Below are 10142 nucleotides of genomic sequence, written 5' to 3' on the forward strand. Positions count from 1 at the left end.
ACACACACACACAATGAAAAGAATATATCTTCCCTCATAAACAATATGGATTAAATAGAAGTTTAAAGCTGAAGCATGACTTACAGGTACATAATTCCTATATATAGTGATCCATGAAAGCAATCTGGTCAATGACCACTCAATTTAGTAGCAGACTCTCAATACGATTCAACAAATTATAATGAACACATTTCAATTCCTATCACTTTTAGCAGCTTCAAACACTAGGCATGCATATTCCTTATTTGATGGAATACTGTATATATCTAGTCAGCAGATAGGAGTAGTTTCTACGTGGATTGAGTCGGTCAAGAACCTTTCCCCAATCGAACGCGATACTTGTAAATACTAATTCAACGAGAAAGCGTTAGGAGTTTTTAGACGTAACAAATTTCAATCGGCCAAAAGTGTTGTTCATGGTGACGTAACAAGAAAAGATAATATTTGTCATGACCTTTGTCTATTTGATGTGTGTGTGGTAAGCACTCAGCTGAGTTATGAGACTGGAAGAGCATAGGACTTAACCGTCTCAGTGGTTACTTTCAAAGCTCAGAGACCTATAAAAGACATCATGGACAAGGACTAGCGAAAGGATCCAACTCAATGCAATTGAACTATACTTAGCAACAGAATGCTTAGATTACTGATAAGTCGATTGGAAATTGAATACAGAGATCCAAGTCAGGTCTGAATATTCTCCTCGAGTTTTATTATTCAGTAATGCTTGTTGCTACACTTCCTGTTGATGTTCTTGTAATTTCTATATATTAATTTTGATTTTGATATTAGTAATGTAGAAGATTTAATTAATATAGAACAAAAGAAAGCTATTAAAGAGCAAGAAAGTGAAATGTGAACTGCTTATTTCTATGGAGAAATCTCATTGCGTTGCTGTTTGAGACAACAAAAAGTTAAAGATTATTTAGGACAACAATATTTCCGCGCAATGTTGAACAGCGAGGAATCGATATCTGGAAGAAAGTAAAGCTCATTGTTACGCAATAATGTTACCGGAGAATGATTTGGGGTAAGTACTGTGGAAAAAAAAAAACGAAATTCATTTGAGGCCTGGTTTCAAATTATCCAAGCTAACATAACATGAATTTTCTGCCAAAACTTTCCAACACTTTCCAACCTACTGGAAACTCCTTTGCAAAGCCTGTCGACTTTCATGAATGCATGTAATTCAACCGAGAAAGATGCTTGGTTTAATTACTCCCAGAGAACTTCGCTGAAAAAGTTCAATAATTGGCAAATTCGAAGAACCACATGAGACAAGAATTGAGGAGCCATTACTATCAAAGTGTGGTGCTATAGATATGGAAGTGTTGAAAGGCTAGAGGCGTAAGCGTGTCGACGAAGTAAGTCAATGAAAAGGATTTGTATCTGAATTGCTTGTATCCTAAGCTAGAATTACACGAAAAGTTGCTTGAGATGAAGTTAAAGAGAATGAAATAAGGATTGACAGTACAGATAGGGCTAGAAAAGTAAGTAACTGCAGAAAAATAAGAAACTCAAAATGCTGTATTCGCAAGGCTGAAAACTAACTAAAATAGTGAACTGTTATTTTAGAATTACTTTTAACTCCAAGGAACGGTTTGATCATTTAAGTGTAACTGGGCCTCTGTCACTCTACGGCCTAAAGTTACTGATGTATCATTTTATTGCATTATTTTTGTGTGCAAGGTAAGGTGATAGAGCAAAATACCAGGTAATCTAATAGCATCATTCTTCTATTCTGGGAGGGGGAAAAAAAATTCAAACATCTGATAATCTTACAAGCATAATATCAATTATGATTGAAACTTCACGAGATTTTCTTTTTCTACGCCTGTCGCTGTTAATTTTGGAAACCTATTCATTGATTTATGGGAAAACTTCAAATACCCCACTTGTTGTTTCACTTTTTTTTCACTTTAGTACCCTGTGGTTTAAAGTGTATTAAGTTAGTACCCTGTGGTTTCTCATTTTATCACTTTAGTATCCTGTGGTTTAAAGTGTATCAAGTTAGTACCTTATAATTTCGCACTTTATCACTTTAGTACCCTGTGGTTTCGCACTTTATCACTTTAGTACCGTGTGGTTTAAAAAGCATAGGGTTCTAATTTGATACAAAAATAAAATCGCAAAATACTAACGTGATACGTTTTAAATCATGTGGTACTAAAGTGATAAAGTGAGAAACCACATGATACTAACTTGATACACTTTAAACCACAGGGTACTAAAATGAAAAAATACAAAACCACAGGAGAGGTTTTTGAAGTTTTCCCTTGATTTATAATCTCATGATTGATATTTTCGAAGTTCCAACAAGCAAGGATTGTTGTGCCAGGCGACAAGACGCGCTAATTTGTGTCAACACGTATAAGAGGCTTCAAAGGGGTGACTAAAACCATCCCAAGGCATAGAACAAATCAGAGAACGAGGGTTTGTTGCGACAAATTAAAACATGCTTTTTTCAAGCACCTAGAGATACAGAAAAGCTAAATGCAAATATGTGCACGCAAGGGCGCGCGTGTTCGTCAAATCCATCAATTACACGAGCCACAATAGTTAAAAAGGTGGTCACGTTAACAACATTTTAGTTACTTACGACGAATACACACGCAATAACTGAAACCGATCAGAATCATTCTAAGAAAAATATGTACAGTACATACAAATATGTTATTGTCTTCATACATAGGATACTGTAGGTCACTGTGACCAGCGAAGACGAGGAGCAGCAGGTGTCGTATCATTATTAACTCCTACATGAGTACATGACAAAGCAGGGCAAAAAATTAAATAACTCATGATGCTTAGCTAAAGAGGACGGTTCCCTTATAATTCCTTGCAATTACACAAAAACCATCCAATTTGTCTAGCATTAACTTGAAAAGCGACGATTATTTAGTGCTTGATTTGGAAATAAAAAAATTTGTCCAAAAAAAGTAAGCCTAGATGCTGATATCGCTATAATAAATATTGCATTTAAGGACACCTTAAATAATATCTAATGACGTTTTAAAGCGTGGACAAGAATAATTCCGATGCTTGTAAAAACATCGAATAAAGTGTCGTTAAGTAAAATAAACATATCGGGATAAATATACTGACGCTTTAATATTGCGTCGGAAAATTTTTATCAGCTTTTGATAAAAATATATTTTATTGGTGACGTTTAATTATCGTGTCGGTATATGTCAAATATTGAAGACATTAAAGTAAAGCGTCATTTAAAAAGTACCGTTTAAAATATATTTTGTTAGAGTGTATGAGCCACCATTTTGCTCTTGCTTCGGAAAGAATCAGAAGCTAATCCAAAAAGCTTCTCGTTTAATAAGAGTATATACGGATATACCTCGCACACAATTTGGGTTTGGGAAGGGGATGTTGCCACAAGGAGAAAAAATCCGGGATTTTATTATTCAACCCGATCGACCCGGCCCGGTCCAGTCCAGTTGGCCCATTTAGCTACGAGCTCGAGTTCTCAAATATGTATCTTCGAACCGGGCCGGTTTAAAACCAAATATTTGTAGGCACTTTTGTCGCCTTTTACTCAGTACAAGCGGAAGCACCAATTTAATTATTTTTGGAGTCTTCTCTATCACAGTTATTTTATATAATAATTATATAAAACATTTCTCTTGATCATATCGTTTGGCATCTAGCATGGCATAACGAGATTGATTTGAAATTATACAAGCATAGAAAACTTCAACCGAATTTCTTTCGAGCCTTCTTAAGATTCGGACTCGTTTGTTTCGGCCAATCTCCAACGCAAAACTTAGTTGATTAAGAAGATGTGAGACCGTAGTTTGCATAAAAGTTAATTAGTGCAGTGCTTCCGCGAAATTCAGCTACTAAACACGCTCTTTAGTTACTGATCCAACGGCTATGCTCTTAAATCAGTGATGCTTCTAAAGATGCACTCCGACCTGATTAATTACCCGATCAAGTTCCTGTCTCGGACCCAATCTAAACTTGATCTGGACCCAAGGACCCACCATCCGTGTCTACGTTTAGTTTAATTTTATTGGATCAGTACTTACTACAAATCCTTCAATTAAATGTATATTCATATATTCTTATACATGACATTCAGATCTTTTTTTCTATTAATCATAAGGTAAAAATGTATAGAACTAATCTAAGCTATGGACCATCTTGTGTTGACTATCCAATCTTTTAAAATTTTAATTTTACTATCCAATCTTTCTTTTTTTTTTTTTATTTGAGTCGGTCCACGACATTTTAACTTGAAAATTTCAATGCATTGTTTATATTTATAGGTTTAGTTAGTATACTTCAACAAATTTCGCAATTATAAGTTTATTAAAAGAAATAATTAGCTTAAATTTTAAAGTTAAAATGTAATTCACTAACTCAAATCAAAAATTAAAAGATTAAGGCTTAGTTTGGTATTGAGATCTATCTAACGCTATTAAATAAAATGGAGTTGAGGAAAAAGCATATAGGGATATGCTTCTGCGTTCTCCAGTAGGACCGCAGAAAATATATCGTAACCGACTCATTGCGATATGCGGAACGCAATATTACGTACGGAAACAAATATGGTATTTTTCCATTGTCTACACGTAACGCAATCTCTCCGCAATCCCAAACGAAGGCTAAATAGTCGATTCAAAATGATACGCAGTACATGTAAGTTCTATACGTTTTTATCTAATAGTAATATTTAATATTCTCATCTATATCTTTACCTATGCACTATTTCTTATAAAATTTGCACAGTTCTTCCTTCATCCTTGCCTTGTTCTATCTTCCCACTCCCTGATACGTCGCCTTGCCACCCTCAATCTCTATTCGATACTTCGTCTTCCCATCCGTCCACTTTCTAATTAATGTATTCACGTGATTTATTATTATCTAAACAAATCGATTTCATAAAAATAAAATAAAATAAAATAAGATCTCTTTATACTCTATTTTTTATACTATTTGTATTTATTGATGTCTAATGACAAGTCAAAAAATTTTAAAATTTTTACTTTATTAATCTTCTATCTTTTATAGTATTAACCCGCCACAGTACGCAAGTAATTTTACTAGTATTAATTATTAGACTTAAATTTAAGTGGTTCTGATTCCGTCTCAACCAGTTTTATACTTTTATTTCTATTTAAATTTTTGGATTTGCTAACTCCAAAACAAATCCACTACAGAAACCAACAATTATCACTGCATCGAACTTCCTCGTGGAGCTCTTGTGCTCCTGAAGCCACTTCCCCCCTCAAAAAGTGCGTACTTTTGTTTTATTAACTTTTTTTTTTTCATGTAGCCAAAGTTCAAACTTCAAAGCCCATTTTAGCCCCATGCACAACACCTCGACATTTATCACAGTTCGTACCGTACGTCCCAAAAGGCTCCTTTTAAATAAATAAATAACTCCGTGCTCTCTCTCTCTCTCTCCTCTCTCTCTCCTCTCTCTCTCTCTCTCTCTGCACCATCTTCAACAACTGCAGCAGCTTTACCTTCGCCACGCCAAGAGACGAGAGAGTTATTTACTTCAAGGGAAATGCACGCTTTCAATTTTTTAAAATAATAATATCTACGTCTGTTATTTAGTACTACAAAGGTAAAAACATATAAAACTTACATACTGGAGCTGTTTATTATTTTGAATCTTTGACTCAATTATATGACTAACTGCTTAAACTTTTAATTTTAGTAACAAATCTTTCAGTTTATTTAAGTCATTCGATGGTTCTTTTAGTCTAAAACTTTAGTAAAAGGGTTAATTGCATACAATTTCTTGTAAATATAGAGAATTGCAGATATATTCATATAAAGTTCAACTTTCTTATTTTATTCCTACAAAAATTCGTTGAAAAATTTTAGTTAATTATAGATAAAATACTTAATCGTGGTTAGTCAATGAGGTAAATTGATTTTTTTATCCTTCTTATATTATACCTTCTTCTTTCAATCAAAATCCTACTGGCCAACGGAAACTCTTTTTCTTCTTCCTCTTTCTCTCTCTCCTTCAAGCTAGTTTTGGACCTGTAACTAAAATTCCTCCATCCCTATTTACTCACGACGCGTATTGTTTCCCCCATGTCGAATGCGTGTTGTTTTTCCATTCAATTTTCTCTATAATTTTTTCTTATTTTCCTCAAAAGAAAAGGTTTGGGAAAAAAAAAGAGTAAGAAAAGAGGTTGCAACAATGGTGGATTGAGTTGGATTTTAAAGAGAAAGAAGATGATCATTGAAATTTTTTTGGAGGGATATCTCTACATGATTATAGCAATTGGGGCTTTTGGAGGGACATATTTGTGATGGCAAAATTGACATTTCACTTATCTACTATTAAAAATAAATAATTTTCTAACAGGAATAAAACAGAGGACAAATATGAATATTAATGGACTTTTGAAGGGATAGCATAAAAAAATTAGACTATAGGAATATATTTACAATTCACTATATTTAAGGGAGCTGTATGCAATTAAACCTTTAATAAAATTACAACTATATGAATTACATAAAATATACAAACTAATTAAGCCTATAAAGATAATTGACGCATTTAAATTTTAAAAGTAAAAAGTTGTTAACTAGTTCAAACCAAATAAATTAAAAAAAATTAGATAGTAAAATGAAAAAATTTACAGTTAGGTGGCTTATCTTATCAAAATGAATAATAGTTGAGATAGTTCTCAATGCATTTTTATCAATTACTAGTATATGGTGATAAATGTTTGTGGTATTCTTAAACGATATGCCTTCACAATTAGAAACCTTCAACAGACCTTCCCTAGAGCAAGTGGCAAAGAGCTTGGTGGTTGGTACCCGAAACCTAAGTTCGAATCCTAGTTGATTCACATTTCTAGTTAAGTTTATTTTTAAATGAAATAAACGAAGCGGGTAGCGTGCTACCTATCTCTCAAGAAAAAAAAAATAAAAAAAAAACCTTCAACTTATGTGTATCCGCACATCAAATACTGAAAAGAACAGAATTTTGGGAAACATATAGCAATGCTCTTTAATCTAGAATGTTGCTTTTATCTTTTTTTTTTCCAAAAAAAAGTAGGCTTCCTGCCTGTTTTATTCATAGTGAATATAAAATGATCCGTAAAAATGGAACAACTAGCCCGGAAAATCAAAAATATCCTGAACAAGAGCAGGCCAAAAAAAAAAAAAAAACGATGGGTACCTACAATAGAAACCTATTATAATGTACCAAATACAAGCTGAGATAATTTATAATTGTCCACCGAAAAATCTTTTTGTTGCTTCGCTAGTAATTTGGCCATATTGGCTGCCACCAATAACTTTTATTAATTTTTTTTTGAGAAAAAAGTAGCATGCTATTCGTTTCATTCATTTAGCAAATAAATTTAACTACAGGGTTTGAGGTAATGTGACCTAAAAAAATATTAAAAGTAAACAAAATAAAAAATACAAATAAAAGCAACGAGGAAAAGTCGTAAAAAAATTACTAATTCTACTCCTCACTCAAGATCAAAATCAAAGTCATAGAAAAATTACTTTGATTGATTGTTGATATAGTATTCTTACTACGAATACTATGTGTATGCACCAATAAAAAAGATCCTTATTTGATAACGTCAAAGCTGATACATCATATTAAGTGGTAATATAAACCTTTTTAATAATATTAAAATAAAGATTTTTTTGTTTTTGGTTTGGAATGCATAGAGTGGAGTACGCTTAATTTAATGCAAAGGTGTTGGGGTGGAGAGTCGTGGGGAGCGGATTACTAGGAACAGTACTGCGACTTTGGGATTCCGGGCGGGGAAGAAGAAACCAAGAGGGAGCGGACGTACCCTTGGTTCTTATATTAGTTTGAAACTTTGCTACAGCACACAATACTGTTTACGTCCTCGATACATACAATAGTAATAAGATATGGAGTGGGCTGGTATGCTTCGAGAAGCACGGAGCCTTTCGTATTTTCAAATTATTTTTAATATTGCGACTTTCGAATAGATGATCGGCTCCGTTAGAATTGATCTAGAGTATTTGAAGTACCTAGGAAATAAATTTTGTGATTTTTCGATATCATTTGCCTAGTGATCGAAGGTTCTCAAAATCAATAATTTTAATGACCGTAGTGAGCCGTTTGCAAGTTTTAGAGTATAGAAACATTCAAATCACGTGAAATTTTGATAGAAAATTCTTTATACTATATAGAACAAAATCAATAACTTTGATTTAAAATTTTAATGTCATATCATCATAGTTTGTAAGATTTTTATTTTCAGCCGTTGATTTTGAGCCACTTCGATCACTAGGCAAATGATATCGAAAAATAGCAAAATTTATTTTCTAGATACTTCAAATACTCTATATCAAGTCTAATGGAGCCGATCGTCGATTCAAAAGTCCCAACATCGAAAACGACTTGAAAGCACGGAGTGCTTCGTGCTTTCAGAAGCACACTAAACGCACTCATAAGATATGATCAATATTAGGTAATATTGCACCTTTGTCCCCAAAATATATATGAGTCTAATGTTAATTTCGTTCTCAAAGTTACATTTTTTTTAGTACATTCTGACTCGAATTTTTAGAATTATTATAGTTAAATACTATAATCTAATTTAGTGCGCTAAATATTAACATATTCTTAATTTGGATATGAAAGTATTTTAATTGACGATACGACAAGATTTAAAATTCTGTGAGGTTGTCAACAAGCCGAATACGAGCTAATTTGCAAACATATAGTTAGATTGTATGGTCTACTACAATATGAATTTTTAAAGAAATTAAAATTTTAATTGAAATTCACAAACTATACATTTTTACGTTTGGATTGATCTAAAATTCAAATAGGAAAAGTTTCTTACATATATATAGAGTTTGTCTTCTTATATATATAAAGGAGTCCGGCTACTATACTTTTATGAGTATTGGCTTCCTTATACTCGTAAGTTTTCGGCCCTTAGATTTATTTCATGATCATTTCCACCCGTTAGACCATACTATTTAACCAACTACCCACTCAATCCTAGGGAACCACTATCATTCTAAGTAGGGACCGTCATCATCTTAACCACACATCCCATCAATGAACGGTTAAAAAATTTATAAGTATTTGAGGTTTTATACTCATAAGAGTATAGTAGCCACAGCCTATATAAAGCTAGGCTATTAATTATACTTTTTAAAATAAGAAAGCATCCATACTTTTATGTTATTTTTTATGTGGGATATTCGAATTAGCGATCAGCACCGTTAGACATGTTTACGATGTTGGAACTATTTAGAAACCAAATTTTATTTATTTTTAACTTTATTTGTCTAGTGAAAAGTCTTGCTAGGGTGCTTCTAATAGTACCAAGTATTTGTTGCTAACAAAATTTTCACTGTTAATTTTACCTCTTTAACTATTTCAATCCGATAGATTATACTATATTCAACAAACTACCCACTTAATTTTAGGAGATCACTATCATCCTAACCGCACATTCTTTCATCCAAGGACTCAAAATTTAATAGCACGAATGACTTAGTGGTATTAGAAGCATTCCAACCTAATTATATATATTCAAGGGCTGAAAAAAATTAAAAGCACCAAAGTGGATCTAATGACCAAAGAGGATAGATTCAAGGGCTGGAAAAAATTAAAAACACCAAGGGCCCAGCTATATACGAGCTATGTTGAGTAGAATATAAGTAAGCTTATCTTACTTCGCGTTTTGCTCATTAAGATTTTGAGTTAAGAAATTCAGCTCGTAGCCGGCTCTTGCTAATAGCGAGCTAGATTGCCAAACCTATATGATACATCACTTTTATATCAACAATGTGCAATAAACTAAATTGTGTTGTGAGACCTGACTCTAATAATTCTAAAAATTCGTACTAAAAATTGTAACAAATTATAGTGTGATAACCATTATGTCCCCGGTCCCATAGTTTGAGGACCAAACCTGTAATTTACCCTGTGATATTTTATGTGATATTATTAGTTGAATTATACTACTATACTATCAATAGTACCAAGTCCTTGGTACAATTGAGTTTTCGACAGTTGGATGAAAGGATGTGCGGTTAGGATGATAGTGGTCCCCAATTAAATTGATAGTGGTCCCTTAGGGTTGAGTGAGTGGTTGGTTTAATAGTATAATCTAACGGATAGAAATGATCAAAAGGTAAATCTAATGATA

This window comes from Ananas comosus, unplaced genomic scaffold, assembly GCF_001540865.1.
Source record: "Ananas comosus cultivar F153 unplaced genomic scaffold, ASM154086v1, whole genome shotgun sequence".
In the NCBI taxonomy this organism is placed as follows: Eukaryota; Viridiplantae; Streptophyta; class Magnoliopsida; order Poales; family Bromeliaceae; genus Ananas; species Ananas comosus.